Source organism: Lathamus discolor, chromosome 1, assembly GCF_037157495.1.
Source record: "Lathamus discolor isolate bLatDis1 chromosome 1, bLatDis1.hap1, whole genome shotgun sequence".
Taxonomy (NCBI): domain Eukaryota; kingdom Metazoa; phylum Chordata; class Aves; order Psittaciformes; family Psittacidae; genus Lathamus; species Lathamus discolor.
Window position 1 is genome coordinate 118780948 of NC_088884.1, and position 19802 is coordinate 118800749.

General features: G+C 40.1%; 1 long non-coding RNA gene across 2 annotated transcripts in view; it reads left to right on the plus strand.

Moving 5' to 3' along the window:
• LOC136007324 (uncharacterized) overlaps positions 1-7678 on the plus strand; it is a 104108-nt gene extending 96430 nt beyond the window's left edge. Inside the window, exon 4 of one of the 2 annotated variants that reach the window (XR_010609623.1) lies at positions 7600-7678. This is a non-coding gene — a long non-coding RNA (uncharacterized LOC136007324). Of the gene's footprint in view, positions 1-7503; positions 7541-7599 lie in introns of those variants that run through there. The other variant, XR_010609624.1, reaches the window with a different exon arrangement.
• Positions 7679-19802: the final 12124 nt, after the last annotated feature.

Here is a 19802-nt window from a genome sequence, read left to right on the forward strand (position 1 = left end):
TACATCTGATGAGGAACAATCCCAGGCACCCATGCTGGGTGCTGACTGGCTCGTAGGCAGCTCTGCAGAGAAGGGCCTTGGGGTCCTCATAGATGGCAGGCTGGCAGCCAGCAATGGACCTTTGGGGCAAAGGCAGCCAACAGCATCCTGGGCTGCGTTGGGAAGACTCTTGCCAGCAGGTCAAGGGAGGTGGTCTTTACTCAGCACTGGCGAGTCATCCCATCTGGAGTGCTGTGTCCAGTTCTAGGCTCTCCCCAGTACAAGAGAAATACAGACTTACAGGAGTGAGTCCATCAAGAGCAATAAAGATGATAAGGAAATGGATCATCTCTCCTATGAGGAGAGCTTGAGAAAGCTGCAACTGTTTAGCCTGAGGGACAGAAGGCTTGAGGGGATCTCATCAAGATATATAAATGCTTAATAGGAGGGAATACAGATGAGGGAGACGGACTCTTCTCTGCGATGCCCAGTGATACAAGTGGCAGTGGGCACAAGAAAACAGTTTTCTACTGTACAGGTGGTTAAACACTGGAACAGGTTGCCCAGAGGGATTGTGGAGTCTCGAGCCTTCTTGATATTCAAACTCAGCTGGACATCTCCCTGAGCGCCCTGCTCTAGCTGACCCTGCTTGAGCAGCGGGACTGGACTAGACACTCTCAAGAGGTCCCTTCCAACTAAAAGATTCTGTGAATACAAATAGAAGCAAGAATTAGCCTGAGTTCTGGGACAAAATCTTTGGGTTAAAATGATGTAGAGGTTCATGGCAGAATACATCAGAACATATCTCTGAGCAGCCAGTTTTGTTGCTCTTTTGCTCTGTATACAGTTAATTTAGTAGTCAGTCTTATTTCTTTTATCCTTCATCCCTTATGTCTTTGCTGCATTCTGATTTTTGTTCCAGGAGGGAAAAAACCTACTATGAAAAAAAATAGTGCTAGAGCTGAACTCCTGCAGCTTAAGAAGGGGAAAAAATAGTGAATGGGGGAAGGGGAAGAATGCCTGGCACAGCTGTTCCCAAGAGCTTTTTCTAACCTTGAGTAGAGCTAATAAATATGACAAAAGTATTAAAGTATTATTCATCTTTTGGTTTTAATGTAAGGTTAAATGTAACTAAATGCCAGTGTTTTTATCCAAAGACTTTTATGTTTCAGGATAATTCACTGAACTGTGAATTACAAAAGGTTTTAAGACTCTTGAACTTAGGCAAAATGCAGAAAATCTTCTAATTTCTGAGTTTTTCATCTTGACTTCTTGAATTCTTTTTTCAAAGAAGAATCATCTTAAAAAAAGAAAAAGAAAAAGAAAAAAAGGAGGGGGGCAAGGGGAGGAAATGGAAGCAAACAGAAATTCAGAGAACTTGCCCAAATTCCAAGGGTGCATGAATGGTAGAGCCAAAACCAGAAAACTGATTTCCAAACTCCAGTGTGGCTCATTCTACTTGATGAACAGGTTTTCCTGTCCTCTTAGTACTTCACCTGCTTTGTTGCGAAGTAAAGATGAATCGTCTCTACCTTCACATGCTATGCTCTCAGAGTTAATATTTCTCCTAGGATTCAGCCTCTCAAATATAAAGGACATTTTTGTTCCTGTACTTTCGGTGTGGGGGACCAACCACCTTCTTGCTAACACAATTCATGGATTAATGTTCCTAAGCTGTTCTGCGGTAGAAAGGTAGAAAGAAATTTTGTCAGCCTGCTGGTGCTGGAGCTAGGATAATGATGAATATTTAATCTCTTTGGCAATTTTAAATCAATCTCCCTTATTTGGAGGGTTAAATGAGCCTTTTCCTTAATTGTTTTACTTATCCTTTGACCAATTTTTAATATTTGAAGGTCGTCTTTAATAAAAGTGAAGAAAAATTCAAAACAAGTCAATATAAGTAGTAATAAAGAATGCATTTAGAAAACGTTGTCAAAACAATTGGACTTTTATGGGTTTTTTTTTTTTTTCAGGTGCTTTTTCCCCCTAAGCTATTTGATGAAATTGAAATTAAATTGAAAAAAGCCTTGGTGTTACTAAATATCACCTGGGGGTGGTGGTTTTTATTATTAGTATTAATTAATAATTTATTTTACCTCATGAAAACAAATTCACACAATTCTATTTAACTTACTGGCAAGAGTCCTGAAAGACTGAGTACTTCAGAGAATGTCAGTCCTGCTGCTTTGCCTGTTCCTTCACTGTTGATTTTTGACTTCTGCAGAATGATTGTGACACCAAGAACAAGCACATCAATTTATCTCTGAGGGTGGAAGGAATCAGTGACATACTTCATTCCCTTTTTGCCTTTTGGAGCAGGACATGCTTGGCTTTTGCCTTGCCCCTTCAGTGGTCTACTTCTTCCTACAGCCTACCTTTTTCTTTGAAGAACAGGAATGTTGATGCTAGCGCTATGATTGTTACAAACCACAAACACAATTTCTATGGAGAGGGGCAGCATCAGGAGTAGTAGTAGTTCACTTCTTTTTTTCTTTTTCTCTCTTTTTTTTTTTTTTTCTTTTAAAACTCCCTACTGAGTGAAGAAATTTCCAGTTATTGTGTGTCTGGTGATTGGGAGTCCTGTTTAGAGCAGGCTGGCAGGTTTCCCCTTTTGCTCTTCAGGTTATGTAAGCCTCCTATTCCTTTTGCAGAAGATAGCAACAGTATTGATTTACTGCTCCAAATGTTTGGGTGTGATTTATGACAAGGAACATACCATGCAGTGTTCAGGATGGGGTTTGATATCCTAGGCCAGGCAAAATAAGTGGAACCCTTGCAGGGGTGTTTTTATTGATCACTGTATGTATTCATCCAAAATCTGATCCTAGCGCTCATTTAGAACTGGAAGAGTGCAAACAGGTATGAAAATCCATCCTATTATTGGACTGCTGCCCTTATTAAAAACAGAGAAGAAGAAGGTTTATGCCCTCTTCTGCCTGATTCTTCATGTGCTCACTTTCTCCTTGGTGCATTTTTTGTATGTTCCTACGGCAGGTTGTGGTCCTACTTCTGCTTTCACCTTGGCTATCTACAGCTTTTTCCTTTCATTGGTACATCTCTGACTAAAAGGTGCTGAACACCCTTGGTTGTCCTTACCACTCCTTCTCTCCTCCCCTTCACATTTCAGCTCAGATCCTGAAAGGAGGGCCACAAGGGAAGAGGCAGAATGGAGTCTAGAGCAAGAAAATTAGGGTGGAGGAGAAGGAAAGAAATATTTCTTCCTTTGCTTTTTGGCAGTAATCTGATTTTATGCTGCGTAGTTATGTAGAACTACAGCCTGAGAGTCCAGTTCTTTACTGGGAAAAGCTACACTATAGAAGAATGGCATCATATTACTTTTGTAGTATAAGATTGAGGTGTACAAAGCCTGATTCTGTCATTATGTAGTATAGAGTTGGGCAGCCTGGGACTTCTTGTATTTGATACACATGGACTATTTCCCTCTGATTGACTCAAAGATGAAATGATGTTCAAAGAATTGTCTTGCATAGTAGAGAGAACAGCTGAAGTTTCTAGCACAGAAATAGGAAGGAGAGGAATATATGGTTCAAGCTGGCTTAAAGTGATCAGTCTAGGTAGGCAAATCCTACTAAGGCTGATACCTGAGCTCTCTTGTTTCATCTTTTTTCTCTCCCATATTTTCACATTCATAGAATGATAGAATCGTAGAATAGTTAGGGTTGGAAAAAACCTTAATATCATCCAGTTCCAACCCCCCTGCCATGGGCAGGGACACCTCACACTAAAACCATGTCACCCAAGGCTCTGTCCAACCTGGCCTTGAACACCACCAGGGATGGAGCATTCACAGCTTCCCTGGGCAACCCATTCCAGTGCCTCACCACCCTTACAGTAAAGAACTTCCTCCTTATATCCAGTCTAAACTTTCCCTGTTTAAGTTTTAACCCATTACCCTTTGTCCTGTCATTACAGTCCCTAATGAAGAGTCCCTCCCCAGCTTCCTTATATCCCCCCTTCAGGTACTGGAAGGCTGCTATGAGGTCCCCACGCAGCCTTCTCTTCTCCAGGCTGAACAGCCCCAACTTCCTCAGCCTGTCTTCATACGGGAGGTGCTCCAGTCCCCTGATCATCCTCGTGGCCCTCCTCTGGACTTGTTCCAACAGTTCCATGTCCTTTTTATGTTGAGGACACCAGAACTGCACACAATACTCCAGGTGAGGTCTCACAAGAGCAGAATTTGAATTAGTATTCTAAGCCTTATTAATCATTAGCCTCCATCTGCCAAGACAGTAAATTAAAATCTGTGGGATAATGTTTTGTCTCATCATTTTTATTTTTTAAGGTTGATGCAGATGCAATATAGGTATGGGATTATAAGGGTGGAAAAAAGGGAATACAGCATGTTTATGCTCAGACTAAACAGATGTTATGCGCTATATCACATTGTCTTGGAGCATCCCCAAACTATTCCTTTAAGTAAGGCATGAGTTACCCTTTCCAAAACTGTGGGGAGAGAGGTTTGTATAACTACCTCAAAAATACTTGTATATCTTGTTGGGTTTTTTTGTTTTGTTTTGTTTTGTTTTTCATTTGAGCTACCTGAAATGTTACAACCTGTTTTTTCTCTGTAAGAATTTGTGAGAAGTAGTTGAAAAGCAAGAATCGGGTTCAGTTTTGGTTTGTGTTTTGTTTGTTTTTTTAGTTGTTTTTTTCCACAGATTTTCCAGCTAGTGTTACTATTTACTTGGTTATTGTCTTCCTACTGACAGCCTACTGGCAGTGTTTTCTTTCCCCAGCATGTCTAAGCAAACCATCTTTCTTTGTTGCACCTTTTGGTGTGTCTTGATACCCAACACTAGTCCCTGAAGGTACTATCAGTGTTTCCTAATTGTATACACAACTTTATCTGGAGTAGTAATATTTAAATTGCATTTCATATGTAACTGGAATCATAAAGTGAAATGTGCTATGGTCTCACTTCAGTTAAAAGACTTCTGAAAAGCTCTATTGACAATTCTAATATCAAATCTGTGATCTTACGTCCTTACAACAAATGTCAGTTTTGTTTATGTTACCAATTCAGGATGATAGGTCCTAGGACATATTAAAAATGAGGTTCCTAAAAGAAATATCGTGTTACAGCAGCATGATCAAAGTCTATTATTAAAGAGTGTAATATATCTGAATATTGGGACATGATGTACCCATCAGCTCATACCTTAAAAAAAGAAATTAATTACAAGATTAAAATCTTCCAGAAGGCATGAGAGGTGTTGGTCATATACATGGCTATGTTTGGGGGGTTTTCTTCTTAAAAATAATAGTTTATTTAAGCAGAGTAGTTAATTTAACTACAGGATTGAATTACTGATGCACTCAAGTAATAGTACATATCATGCCATGGAGGCAGAAAATTAGAAATAAAAAGAATGTCACATGGACCAAAGGTGACTATTATTGTTGATTGCCAAAGAGGTACGAACAGGCTCTTCATGATGTGGAAGCTAAGCAGAGAGAGGCAATCAGGGGGAGTAGTTATGTAAGAGTATTTAACAGCACTTTCAGTTTCCAGAGACAAAATTAGAAGTGCTAGACAGTTCAAAATTTACCTCTGCTTGTCAACTTTCTATGAGGACCATGTTGCAAAGGGTCATTTTAATCAAAATGAAAGGCACATCCTATTAGGACAGCTTTGCTGACAAATAATTAAGATGAATTACTAGCATACACTTGTCCCAGATGCCTTGTTGATGTCAGTTTGTTGGAGGCACTGGGAGGGCTTACAGTATATGCTTTGCTCTTTGAAAGCCATTTACAATCCAAGTTAGTCATTCTAACTAATTGAAAAGAACTTCATCTTAGAGCTGTCACTAGGCATTATTTTCAGATTCTCGACACTTTTACATTAAAACAGTTTATATGTAAAAGTTAATAGGGAAACAGGAACTAGAAATGAAGAATATTTCATTATGTAAAACAATCAACTTGGTTTTGTTAGAACAGCCACATTTTCCGTGTTTGGAAAAGGCAGTGGCATCAAAAAATAGAACTTCTAAGTTGGCTCCACTAATAAGCTTTTATAATATTTATCAAAAATAGTTCTCAATGACTATTCTTTTTTTGGACAACAGCTGGTGGACCTTTAGTCTTCCCTGCAGAGTCTAGGTTTTGATGTTTAGTGGCTGCACCTACTGTTTTCCTCCCTCTCATCCCCCCAATTCAAATTTATGTTGACATATTTTTCTCTGAAGGCAGTGAATATTATATTGTAATTAACTGTGGAAGCTGGGGTATTTGATAGGTATTAAATGACAAGTCTGCCACTTCCAAATATGATCAGTATGCTGCCACTCCTGAGAAAAGATATCATTGTGTTTCCATTTAGGAACAAGAAAAAGGGTTGTTGTAGCTGACTTGTGAATGTCTCTGGTGTTTTAACCATTTCACTCTTTACCCAAATACATACCAGACTTACTCAGTAGATTAGCTATGAGTCAGTATTAGAAACTCCTGCTTTAGAGGAAGACTTCAGATTGGTATGTACATCTTTTCTTGCACTGTAAATAGCACAGAACAAGAGTAAATATTTCACTTGGAACACAATAGTTCTCTTCTGTCTTAAATTGGCCATGTGAAACTTTTCCTTCTGGAGAACTGAGGAAAATTAAAGGTCTGTGCAATCCAAATAGAGTTGCTAAAAGTATATGAGTAAGCACTTAAAAAAAAAAAAGGTACAAATGAGTTTCTAGGAGGACGTGAAGGGAAGAGATTGTGGGAGGGGAGTTATGCTGTACTGTACAATCATCTTTATCCTTTGTTTTGCACCCATTAAGATGTCTTTTTGCTATGGTATTCTAAGGTTTGTCTGTTAACTTGTTGGAAATAATGCTGCATCCCTCAGTATTTATACTGGTAGATTCTTGCTCTTTGCCTTCAAATCAGAGCACAAAGGCAAGCAGTGAGAGCATAATTCCAAGGGAAATTGTGATGCTGCTTGGGCTGGAAAAGGGGGCTTAGGGCTCACTGTGGTTGTTGTTAGTTCTGTGGAAATGTGTCTGCTGATGAGGGATCAAGGGAAACGTTTGACAGATAGGACCCTCCCTTGGAGCATTCTGCTTGCATCTTTCATCCTTATGCAATGAAGTTGCAGTACTTGTATTTCTGATTTCCCTTCTAAATAGGAAATGGAAAGTGGTCTGTCAGGAGCTGCTGAGTTGTTTCTGATAACTCCAACCCTATGGTAATCATAGCTCTGGCACGGTGTTATTCCATCTGTGTGGAATAAATGAAGATGGGAGGGGGTGGCGGTGGTGATGATAACATTAATGCTACAACATTCACCATAAGCAAGATGTCTTTGACATACATAGTGCACTATTGTTGTGATTAGTTAGTCCTCTCTGCGGTACAGTGTAGTTAGTGTATCCTGATGGCAAGAAATGACTGGCAGGGAGTGTTTACCCCGCCTTTCTTACTATGGTACCTGAAAATTCTCTGGTGCTGTTCTGGCTGTGCTGTCTGTATCATTGCTAGATTTGTTCATAGCACGTTTATTTTCTACAGGGGACAAACTTCTGTCTTCCCTAGAGATGCACTGGGGATTATGATTCTTCATACAGAAGCTTTTAGCTTTTATTTGGCTGCCTGTTTCATTTACAGTGGGAACTAATGTTTGTTGCTGCATTGATGATCACCTTTGGAGAAACTGAAGTCCAATAGCACATAGGAGAAAGGAGCACAAAGGGTAATAAATTCTGTTACATTGTTTTATTTCTTGGCAAACAGAAACTTGACTGTTTGCTCCCTTCTTCATTGAGGCTTAACAGAGGACCTTTCTGAAGTTATGGGGAAAGTAAAGTATATCTTGGACAAAGGAAATTGTGGAGGAAGCATTCAGCATGGTGAGAAAGTGATGCTTATACTGCATTTGAGATGGAGTGGAATGCAAAGACCAAACATTTGATGATGTGAAAGGCTATGTATGAAGTGCTATTACTGTCACGATGATGACTGAATGCATGTTGAAATTACCTTTACAAGAATAGCAACAGATGGTCTCTATATCTTCCCCTCCTACTCATCCAGAGCTCTCAAGGCTGCATTCTTAATCAACCAAAAGCAGGCATCCCACACCCATGCTGAGAGGAATAACCTAAGCATGCAAGCTCTGCTTTGAATTAAGTGTTAAAGGCATGTACCCTCCATTGTCAGGTAGCAAGAATTAACAGTATAATGATTAATTCAGTTATAATTCTGTCCATCTAGCCTTATGTCCTGTTATTCAAATTCCAGTGCTGCAAACAAAATTCTCAGTAAGTGCTAATGATTACAATCATATAACTCTTTATAGCATATTGTTGTCAATAAATACATACACACATTCTTAAGTTGGAGTCTTTCTCTATTAAAAATGCACTCCCTTTTAGGGAGTTACTTGAATGTGGAGTGAAAGCAAGTTAGGCTGTAGCAGGAGTTACAGCTGTAGTTACTACTCCTTCCATTATTTCAAGTCGTTATGTGCTTGTATGATTGAAACTGCTATAGATAAGCATGCAATAATATTTTCACTGTCATCATGATCACTGACTGAGATAAGAGCTTGATGTTCTATTTTTGTTCAGGATAGAGAAAAACAAGGAGGGGAAAATGGGGGGAAAGGGCTTCATGTCTTGCAATGATATTCAAGAAAAAGACCCAACAATTCCAATCCTAAAGCAGGCCCACACATACGTCAGTGATGACACACAGCGCTGAGAGGATTTAGTGTTAAAGGGACGCCTGTTAATTTCATTTGCAAGAGAGAAGAGGAAGCATGCCACGTTCAAGATACTTGTTGTATCATTTTTTAAATCAAGGCCATCTTTTTCTCGGTGGTAAACGTGAAATGTTTTTAAAGGCCAGAGTTAGCATAAAAATCTATTGGTTGCTATGGAGACCACTTACCACACAGGACTGCACTCTGTGTTCAACTCTGTGATTTTCTCTATTCAAAGGTTTGGCATTGTCAAAAAACAAATTAGTTTTTCAGTTGTTTATTGCAAAGTTCATTATGAGGAAGGTAATAAATAATAAGGTATTTTATTTGTGTGTGGATAGGTGCCATATGTGAATTAACCAGGGCACTATTTCTTATATTTGCTATTTTAAAATAATTATAGCAAAATTGGCTATTGTTAGGAAATAAAACAGATTTTGATAGTTCTGTGTGTATGAATATGAAGCAAAGCAGGTAGTTGGAAGTCTGATCCTAACAAAATTACATGGTAATAAGGCTTTTCACACCTACACAGCACTTGGTAATAAAGCACTGAAAGATAAAGAAAGACTAAGCCCTGCTAGACTAAAACTTTATACCTGAGGTGCATTACTTCTCTCTTTAGGAAAGGAAAGGTGAGTTCAGGACCTAGTGCACACTGAATTATTCATGCTGTCTTTTGCATCTCAGCTCTTTAGGGTTGAAGCCGGTAGGGGTTGTTATTAGCAGAAGCACAAATCTAACTAGGTACAGCAGTTCAGTGAAAGCCTGTTCAGCTGCATCTCCTGAAGTGTTTTTATAGTACATTTTCTGCCAAACTACCTAGCCCACCCACCCCAAAAAGAGCTCATCCAGGGAGGAGGTACAGAGCATTTCCTGTATTTGAAGCTGAGTGTTATCAGCACCTCCTGAGATCTGGGTGAAAGTGACAATTCAATGAAGTATCAAGGGAAGCCCATTTTATTACCTAAAGGTATTTCAAAGACAAATTGGTGTTAGCAAGTCACCTCACTTTTTTTTGTTTATTTGTTTGTTTGGGATTTTTAATAACATTTTAGTCTGATTTCTAATTTCTTAAGGAATATATGAGTATGTTACCTTTAGTAGTTAAAATTTGTTCCTGTCACCTCCTTGGTACATACTGGAACCTAGTGGGCCAAACTCAGAGTTGCTGCAAGTGACTTCCAAGAAATTCTGCTGCTGCTTTCAATGTGTGGTCTCACTCCCATTTATAGGCTAATGATAATACTCTAACACAGCACAGTCTTAGCTCAGGAGTAATACACAAGGATTTTGTGTATTAAAGTGTTCATTTGGCTTTTGGGTAGATTTTGTGTAGTGTAGATTTTCTTTGGTTATTTTGTAGAACAACTAGATATGTGAAAGGATACCTGAGATACAGTGATTTCTTGTGGTCATTTTTAGAAATTCTGCATTTGTGAGTAATGCAGTAAAGGTTGCTTATTTGCAAATCTAATTTGTTGCCAAACATTTGTGTGCATATCAGTTATTTAGAAGGTTCCACTTTTCTAGGCAAATCATTCTTCTACCAGATAGCAACTGTACAGTGTCAGGCCCTGATAATTAACATGTTGCAAACATGCAATTAAGACAAATCAGATTGAAACACATAAGAGAAATGAAAGCATAATTTAATTCCAGCTATTGTCAGTCTCTTCAAGAATTATTATGCAGTTGACCTCCTCCTGTGCAGCTCTGTGTTTTAGCATAGTGTGCACTGTTTCACACTGCATGCAAAGCAACTAGAAAAGAAATGAGTCTTTAGAAAGGAATGCTCCAGTTTAAACAAGCCAGTGGGGGCTACTTAGGCAAAACTAACTGGTGACACTATGTTTATACTAATAGACATTGGTATCTGACTCAAATGGTACAGAAAACCCATGCTCGATAAGCCTACACTGAAAGCATCCTGTTATTATTAATAATAGAAAACTTCTTCCCCTTAAAATAAGCTTTTCATTTTTCTTTGTAGTCAGGATTTTGCCTGAGTTCTCCTGTTTAACATCTTGCCTGTGTTTTTTCATTGGTTCCCTCTGGCTCCTCCAGACAACTCAGCAGGGACCTGCTTTTCCTTCTGTGTTCTGCCAGAGTTCATTAGGGTGCCATAGACTGTTAATAAAGCAGAAATTTTCACTGATCACATGGAGTGGAGTAATATTGTCTTTAATCAAAAGTAAATGTACTAGGAAGCTGTCCCTATCTGCTTCAGTTCTCCTCCTCTACTTCAAAAGCAACTTGACAAGGGGCAGAGTACTACACAATACATTGTTTCTAGAACTACTTTTAAAAGTGAATGTAGCACTCTTCAAAGGTGCCACCATGTACACCATGAAAGAAGTAATCCCTCCACTCACAGAATAGGGAGAGACCATTCAAGATTCACATACAAAATTACTAATTTACTAACATGACCTGAATCAGGTATAAAGCAGATTTGGTTTGGTTGTTTGGGGTTTTTTTTTTTTTCTATTTATATCTGGAATGCTATCAAACCTCTTACAGGATTCATGAATAGGAATCTGCTTCTTGCCATGTTCTGCAGTTCTCAATCTCTTTGATGAACCTGAACGCTCTCTGAAAAAAAAGTGTGGGCTTGGTTTAATACCACTAGCTGTACTCTAGGCTCTGCAGAACATCAGTGTTGTTGGCAACACGGTGACAGACATCTTGGAGATGGAAGGTTGATATTTCAGTACTTTTCAAAATGAAAATCAGCATGTAGTTCAATTTGGAAGTTTCACTTGGGTTTCACTGTGTCCGTACTTGATCATAACTCCTACTTATGTTGAACATTTTTCCTGAATAGAAACTAAGCAAGGATTTCATGATTTGCCATTTTGTTTATAGTGCATTCTATTTATAATTAATTCTCCTCCTCTTCTGGAAAAGCATTAATGAAAAATGTGATACGATTTTTAGACTAGAACTTACCTGTTTCTAGAAGTTAATTCATTGCAGTATTCATAGGATTTGCAATGGATTCTGTTTGCAGTAGGTACTAAGAACAAAGGAACTCTAAGTTCAAGAGGCAGTGTCTGAATTCAATAAGATGTGATAACTGTTCAGTTAAAAGTTAGACCATCCCAGATTACATTCCTTATTTAAAATGCAGTAATCTGAATAAGTTAAAATGAGGGGAGATGCTGTGGGAATGAGTTCAAGGTATTTGTAGAAAACAGCCTTCAAATGATGACCTGAAGCGCAATCAGAAAGAATGAGTCTGCAAAGCTTTGTTTTGTTATTGTGGTCCTTACTACTTTCATATAGTAAAAATTACAGTGATGGAGAAGAAAAGGTTGAGAAATGGAAGCTGAAATTTAATAACAGCCAAAATTCTTTAAAGATTTATTTGATGGACATGTAATATACCAGCCCAAATAGTTGAGCTGTCCAGCCCAGTCTCAAAAGAGCAAATAGAAGAAACTGTTCTTCATTCCTTTACCAATCATTAAGTAATGAACTTATTTCATCCAGTTGACCTTTTCTATTGTACTTTTTTCTAATTATTTGATATTTCAAAAGTAAACTAGTCTATCTGAATGAACTGGATAATATTTTGAGTCTGTAAGACCTTAGCACTTGCTAAACTATTTGTTTAATAATTTTGAAATGTAGCTTTGGACAGGTACATTATTAATAGAGATTAATATATTCTTATATGACAATCATTCCTTAATCTACTTGGGGCTGGTTAGTATGGCAAAATAAACTGCAGGATCTGTGAGAATCTGTAATCAGCCTTGTATCTTTGTGCTGTCATGCAAGCATTTTAATTGTATGACATTTTCAATAAAGCCTCCCTGTGGGCACATTTGTTTGACCCAATATTGGGCAAACAAAACACTGGCATTGCTTGTATAAGTATATCATCCATCCAGAAAAGACGAACTAAAGAAAACACCCATAACAAAAATGCCCTCAGCTACTGCAGGAAGATCTTTACTAGTTTCCTGCCTGGAGTGGGTCTTTCTTAAAAGGAGTGATTCTGTTTCCCCTTGTCAGCCCTTGATAGTATCCTTGTATCCATCGGATTTGGAAGGAGACAGTGTTTGTAGTCACATTCTGAAGGACTCTGAGGACTGTGGTTTTTAGAATACAGGTCCAGGTTGCAACTTTACTAACAGAATAATAAACACAAAACTTGGCCTGTTTTTCTTCTGTCTACGGTGTTTCTGCATATCCTTACCTTCAGGACCTTCCTGTCTCTAAGATCTCTAGCAGTGTTTATTCTACTTACAACCCAAAAGTTATATGGAAAATGCTAACTGATACTCTTCTGAGGAACCTGGATTATGTGGGACTTCTACAAAAGACGGTGTTAATAGAGTAATGGTAAGCCTAAATTTGCAACAAGATGAGAAGAGTGATGGTAGAAAAGAGAATGAAACAACCAGAGTTATTTCTGTGAGACTTCTGCAAGATTTTTACTCTTTTGGTTGGATTTTGGATCTGAATTTATAGCCAGACTGCCCTTGGAAACTGCAAGTCAGCTGTCAAATATAACTGGCAGTTAGCATTAGTTTTGGGAGTAGGTGGAAAAAAGAGCTAAAGCTGCATGGCAGAAGAGAGGACAGAAATGGAACTGAGAAAAGCAGGCAAGCTTTTCTTAAGAACACAGACCTGATTGTACGTATTTGTGATGCTTCTTGCAAAGTTCAATGGTTTCTGTTCAGTCAAAATTTTGCTACTTTTTTCCCTTTTTTTTTTGGGATTTGCTGGAGGGAGGAATTCTTTCCCCAAATAACAGTCCAGAAGTGAGTTCTGGGATACAGAAGTCACTGCAAATGTTGTACCAAAACTCATAACTTAAGTAAAAAATGGGTACCCTCACTTTTTGGAGACTGGGATTTTGTCTTTTCCAAGTTAAAAGTAAGAAACTCTTTTTCCTGCTTTTTACTGTGGCACTTCTCATCCACGGTACTTTGAGATTAAATGTACATTCTTATAAAAGTGAGTTTTCATCTCAGACCTCCTGGGCAAGGAAATCTTTTGAATGCTTTAGGAATCAAACAAGCTGCATATGCAAAAAGTCTCCCTCTGACCAGCTGCCTTGCTTCCTATGGAACAAAGTGCTAATTTAATTTCTTGAACATCCAAATCAAAACAGAAATAATTTTTTACTGTTCTGAAGAGCAGTGGGGATACCAAGGTAGGGATCCACTGTCTTGTGTTTTTCTAGTTTCAAGATGCAGTAATTTCTATATAGTTACAATTCACTTAATAAAGGGGGGGAAAGCAAATGTATATAATCAAAACAATTTATTTTAAAGTGAAAACAGAAGTAAAACTATCAAGTGCACTCAAAAGGGACAGGGTGAATTTGCCAGCTCCTGTGAGCCATAATTGTTGAAATTGATTTGTTTCACTTCAAGAACGCTTGCTTATCATTGATCTAAATTCATACAGTCTCTGACCTCACAATGCCAAAAGACTGAATATGAAGTTTAGTTAGATTTATTTGTACCACCAGGGGCATGTAAAGTACAGAAGAAGGAAATATTGAACGTATATTAACAGATTTACATAGAAATGTACATGAATCTTCGTTTAAACTATGGCTACTCAAGAAAGGGACTATGTTGTAACCAGCTAGTGTTCAGATGCAGTGTCCTGAACTTTGTGCTGTGGACCCTCTAACACAAAGTTGTGTGTACTGTCCAGATCCCAGACCACTGTACAGTACAAGCATACCTTCTCTCTGTTTAAGGTTGGAGATTTCATCATTTCTGTGTCTTGGATTCCTTTTTGTGCCAAACAGCAGTACTTACTTTAGTTGTTATCAGATTTCTAAGCAACTCACAGATGAGAATATTTTTTCCTGAGAAATGTGTAGGTTTATAAGTTGTTTTGTGTCATAATTCATTGCAAAATTGTTTGGATTTGAATATGATGTAATAAATGAAAAGCGGGATTATTTCAGGTAGATGTGTCACTCTTGTTAACAACATCTATTACCTTCTTTGTGCCAGTCCATTTGGAAGCTTAATATAGTGTGACCTTGAAACTTGCAGGCTAAAGAGTACTGCTGTCAGCAGTAGAGAAGAAATGGCATGAACAAGCACTGGTTGGCACTAAATTGAACAGTATCTGATTGCTTGAAATACTTTTAAAAGAATAAAACCAACATTATTCCCACTCCCAATTGACAAGACACATGCTAGGCTACAGAGGCTCTCCTTTCCCTGCTTCTTATGTCCTCCTTTTGCTTTAGGGCAGTTATCTGTCCATTGAAGTAAATGCTGCTTTCCAGAAATCACAACACACTGAATAATTCCTTAGTTGAGGCACAGCCAGCTGATTTGTAATGCTGTCTGTTCATACTCATTTCAAATGACTGTTAAGATGGAGCACTGCACACCCACGTCTCCACCGTATTCCTTCAGCAGTACTTAACAAATCGGTTCCCCAGAAATCACTGTTCTCTTCACTGAAGAGTTTCTGCTCCAGTGCTCATGAGAGAAAGCCACAGAAATAGCTGAAATACTGACATTCACTTCAGCAGTCTGTTTATAATTGAGAGTATTATGGTGTCCACAGCTCAGATCTTGACGAGGCACCTCTGCTTATAAAATTTGTCATCACTTCTTTCCACAAGGGAGAGCAACATGGAGCAAGGCTCTGCATATGGACATGCATATGTACATGGCATTGCACTTGTCTCCGTTTAAAAATGAGTTTGAAGGTGGAGGAATGTTTTCTCCCAGTGACGTTTCTGCTCTTTTAGAAACTGTATCTAAACTGCTGTGCCAAAAACCTCAATAGTTTTACACAAATGAAGCCTAACGAATACTGTATGTTCCTGTAATGCGTATGGCTAAAGACTAGATGATGATGATGAATTCACTGTGTCAGGAGATGTAATTGTACAACTAGATCTTAAAATAAGAGCATATCTACCTCTAGAAGGAGACGGTAAGAGTAACTGTAATCAATGTACTGCTTTATAAAAAAGCATATTTGAGTTATAAGAAGTTTGAACTAATTCTTGTGTGTCTACATGTAGGCAGGACTTGTAGCCTGTTGCCATTTTATTTATAGTCCAGCGTGTGTGTTTGGATGTAGGTTCCATATTTTGCAACAGAATAACCACTCTCTCTGAAAGCTGATGGGGCTGGGGAAGGGGAAAGCAAGCTCAGTATGTGACACGGAAGATTTAGCCTCTGCAGAAATGCTGGATTCTACTGGACAGTGTAATCAATGAGAGGATTTAGGAGAAAGAGCCTATGGAGCTCTTTAAAGCACAAAAAAGGGACATTTATCTGCATTATGTCCCTTGCTGCCGTTCACATTTTCAGCTGGCTCAGTGTCAACAGCAGCTTATGATTCTGTTAGTTTAACAAGAGGAGAAATCATACCTAGATGATAGATATCACTTGTGGATTTTTCTTTGTCTTTTTTCGCATGCACTCAGTCTGCATTGTATTAGCAGGTTATTCTCCTGTAATATTGAAAGATGCATGGCAAATGTAATAAAAATAGTTGGTAAATAGTATCAATTCAATTTACAAACAGTTCTGAGTAGTTTAGCTTCCTCAGGGCTTTTGCTGATGGCATTAAATTGAGGTGAACAAGTGGGTGGCATGAACTCAATGAAAGAAAAAATTGCCTGATTTTAATGCAGAGGTACAGTGGGATATGTAAGATTGGTATCTCCTAGAATAGGAGATTCTACTCTCATGGAATGGTGTGAATTTTCAGGAAACAGTGTTTAGAGGGGAGGTTTCTGGTGCTCTGTGCTTTAGTAGGTTGGTCTTTTCTATAAATACCTGAACTAAGTAGATAACGTTCATAAACATTTGATAAAAATTATGTTTTCTCTGTTCCCCTTTCCACATCATGCACCTCTGGCTGAATTTTTCTTGAGCAAAGCAACCTGGACTAAAATTATGCTAAAGCACAAGTGCTGTGTCAGTAACATTTCTGTAATGTAAATAGACATCTTCTGAAAGATCAAATAGGAAAGGTTTGTTTACTCTAGTTACTGTACCAAGCAACATAAGTGTTGTGTTCACCTAGTCTAGGTCTGCTTGAGGCAACTGGTTGTTAATCGCTCATGTCTAGATTTAATTACAATCATAGAATAGTTAAGGTTGGAAAGGACCTTAAGATCATCAAGTTCCAGCACCCCTGCCATGGGCAGGGACACCTCACATTAAACCATGTCACCCAAGGCTCTGTCCAACCTGGCCTTGAACACCGCCAGGGATGGAGCATTCACAGCTTCCCTGGGCAACCCATTCCAGTGCCTCACAACCCTCACAATAAAGAACTTCTTCCTTATATCCAATCTAAACTTCCCCTGTTTAAGTTTTAACCCATTACCCTTTGTCCTGTCACTACAGTCCCTAATGAAGAGTCCCTCCCCAGCTTCCTTATAGCCCCCCTTCAGATACTGGAAGGCTGCTATGAGGTCTCCATGCAGCCTTCTCTTCTCCAGGCTGAACAGCCCCAACTTCCTCAGCCTGTCTTCATACGGGAGGTGCTCCAGTCCCCTGATCATCCTCATGGCCCTCCTCTGGACTTGTTCCAGCAGTTCCATGTCCTTTTTATGTTGAGGACACCAGAACTGCACACAATACTCCAGGTGAGGTCTCACAAGAGCAGAGTAGAGGGGAAGGATCACCTCCTTCGACCTGCTGGTCACACTCCTTTTGATGCAGCCCAGGATACGGTTGGCTTTCTGGGCTGCAAGCGCACACTGAAGCCGGCTCATGATGATTTTCTCATAAACCAACACCCCAAGTCCTTCTCTGCAGGGCTGCTCTGAATCTCTTCTCTGCCCAACCTGTAGCTGTGCCTGGGATTGCTTCAACCCAGGTGTAGGACCTTGCACTTGGCATGGTTAAACTTCATAAGGTTGGCATCAGCCCACCTTACAAGCGTGTCAAGGTCCCTCTGGATCCCATCCCTTCCCTGCAGCGTATCAACCAAACCACACAGCTTGGTGTCATCGGCAAACTTGCTGAGGGCGCACTCAATCCCACTGCCCATGTCAGCAACAAAGATGTTGAATGAGACCAGTCCCAACACCAATCCCTGAGGGACACCACTCGTCACTGGTCTCCAGCCGGACATTGAACCATTGACCACAACTCTGTATGCGGCCATGCAGCCAGTTCTTTATCCATTGATGTCTCTCCAATTTAGAGACAAGGATGTCGTGTGGGACAGTGTCGAATGCTTTGCACAAGTCCAGGCGGATGATGTCAACTGCTCTACCCATGTCCATCAGTTCCGTAGCCCCATCACAGAAGGCCACCAAATTGGTCAGGCAAGATTTCCCATTGGTGAAGCCATGCTGGCTGTCACCAAGCACCTTGTTGTTTTTCATGTGCCTTAGCATGTCTTCCAGGAGAATGTGCTCCAAGATTTTACCAGGCACAGAGGTGAGACTGCCTGGTCTGTAATTCCACGGGTCATCTGTTTCCCCCTTCTTGAAAATGGGGGTTATATTTTCCTTTTTCCAGTCGTCGGGAACTTCACCTGACTGCCATGATTTTTCAAATATGATGGCCAATGGCTTAGCAACTTCATTTGCCAGCTCCTTTAGGACCCATGGATGGATTCCATCAGGTTCCATGGACTTGTGTACATTCAGGTTCTTAAGATGGTCTCGAACCAGATCTTCTCCTACAGTGTGTCTAGGGTCTTCATTCTCACAGTCCCTGTGTCTGCCTTCCAAGACTTGGTGGTGTGTTTGGAGCACTTAGTGAAGACTGAGGCAAAGAAGTCTTTCAGAACCTCAGCCTTCTCCAAATCCAGGGTAGCCAGTTCTCCCGATAGCTTCTGGAGAGGGTCCACATTGTCCCTAGTCTGTTTTTCATTCACTACGTACCTATGGAATCCCTTCCTGTTATCTTTAATATCCCTAGCCAAGTTTAATTCTAACTGGGTCTTAGCCTTCCTAACCTAGTCCCTAGCTTCCCAGACAACATCCCTGTATTCTCCCCAGGCCGCCTAGCCTTGCTTCCACCTTTTATAAGCCTCTTTTTTCCTTTGAATTTTCCTCAGCAGCTCCTTATCCATCCAAGGAGGTCTCCTGGCCCTCCTGCTGCACTTCCTTCTAGTTGGGATGCAACACTCCTGAGCTTGTAGTAGGTGATCCTTGAATGTCAACCAACAGTCTTGTGCCCCCCTGCCCTCTAGGGCAATATCCCATGGAACCTTACTGAGCAGGTTACTGAAGAGGCCAAAGTCTGCTCTCTTGCAGTCCAGGGTAGTGAGCTTGCTGCACGCTCTTATCACTGTCCTGCGGATCTTCACTTTGACCATCTCATGATCACTACAACCAGGGCTGCCCTGGAGCGTCACATTTCCAAAAAGCCCTTCCCTGTTGGTGAGCACGAGGTCAAGCATGGCACCTCTCCTTGTTGGCTCCTCTATTACTTGCAGAAGGAAGTTGTCTTCCACACAATCAATTTACCTCCTGGATTGCTTGTGCTGGGCTGTACCATCCCTACAACAGATATCAGGGTGGTTGAAGTCCCCCATGAGGACAAGGGTGTGTGAGCATAAGGCTGTTCCTGTCTGTCTATAGAGTGCTTCATCCACAGAGTCCTCTTGATCAGGTGGTCTGTAACAGATCCCCACAGTAATGTTCCCCATTGCTGTTCTGCCTTTAACCCTGACCCACAAACTCTCTGCTGACTGCTCACTTGTCCCCAGACAGAGTTCCATACTCTCCAGCCTATCCCTAACATAAAGGGCAACTCCTCCTCCCCATCTGCCAGGCTTATCTTTTCTAAAGAGCCTGTAACCTTCCATTCCAACATTCCAGCCATAGGAGCCATCCCACCATGTTTCTGTGATGCCTATTATATCATACCCCCTTAGAGGTGCACACATCTCTAATTCCTCTTGTTTGTTCCCCATGCTATGGGTGTTTGTATAGAGGCATCTGAGCCGAGCTCCAAATGAAGCTGGCTCATTGGCTGGAGTGGCTGGAATATATCTACATTGCTCCGAGCATTTATTATAGGTGCTGGCAACTGACTAGGTGTGTTGGGATGGAATGATGCCCCCTTCCCCCAACACATCTAGTTTAAAGCATCCTTGATCAGCCTGGCAAACCTCCTACCAAAACCGT